Here is a 1262-nt window from a genome sequence, read left to right on the forward strand (position 1 = left end):
GGCAACATGGGAGGACCGTATAAAAAACAAAGATTTAGAGGGCGCCTGGACAATGTTACGGGATATCCTTGTTAGATGCACGATCGAAGTGTGTGGTACCGCTGTTGTAGGAAGAATGTCTGGTGATGCGTGGTGGAATGATGAAATTCAGGCTGCCCTAAAAGCAAAAAGAGAAGCGTACAAGATAACTTTGAACATCGCAGGTCTTAGCAATGAGGAAATAAGTAGACGTAGAAATGATTATAGACAAGAAAACAGGATACTTAAACGATTAGTTAAAGAAAGTAAAGATACAATTAGAGCAGAAGAAGAGATAAAAATACAAAACGACTTTGAAGGAAGCAGGAAACTACTTTATAAAAAAATTAAAGGAAACAAAAGTACAGAAATTGTCAACATGAGAAATAGTAGGGGGGAAATGGTATATGATGCAGAAGGAATACTAGAGGCTTTCAGAGACTATTTTAAAAGACAATTCGGAGATGAAGCTATAGGACACCACAGCTGCGATGTTGAACACGATGCGTTGAAAAACTCAATTGAAAAAGTCTGTGTAACTGAGGTTAGAGATATAATTAAAAACTTGAAAAACGGTAAGGCTGCCGGGGTAGACGGTATTAATGCTGAAATGCTTAAACACGGTTGCGAGTACATACCAAATAGAGTTTGCGAATTGATAAATTTATGTTTCGAGATGGGAGACGTCCCAGACGATTGGAAGGAAGCGATTATAGTACCAATATACAAGAGAAAGGGAGATAAAAGCGAGTGCAATAATTACAGAGGGATTAGCTTATTAAGCACCGTAAGTAAAATATATACAAAAATACTAATTTGTAGGGTAATGAAAATAACAGAAACAAAGATTTGGGAAGTCCAAAGTGGGTTTATGTCAGGAAGGTCATGTACGGATCAAATATTTAGCTTAAGGCAAATAACAGAAAAAAGTTTGAGAGTAGGAAAAAAAGTTCTCTGTGCATTTGTTGACCTAGAAAAAGCTTTTGACAAGGTAGATAGAAGATTACTTTGGGAAATTCTGAAAGAGTATGGAGTCAATGGATGGATCCTACAAGCTATAAAAACAATATATACAGGTAGCAAAGCGAGTGTAAGAGTGAATGGGGAACTGAGTGACTGTTTCAATATTATTCAAGCAGTTCGACAAGGATGCGTTATGTCTTCATGGTTATTTATATTATTTATGGATAAGTGTTTAAGAATGGCTCTCTTCGACGAAGAGGGTGTGGATCTCGAAACAGTAA

The sequence above is a fragment of the Belonocnema kinseyi genome, chromosome 7 (genome assembly GCF_010883055.1).
Source record: "Belonocnema kinseyi isolate 2016_QV_RU_SX_M_011 chromosome 7, B_treatae_v1, whole genome shotgun sequence".
Lineage (NCBI taxonomy): Eukaryota > Metazoa > Arthropoda > Insecta > Hymenoptera > Cynipidae > Belonocnema > Belonocnema kinseyi.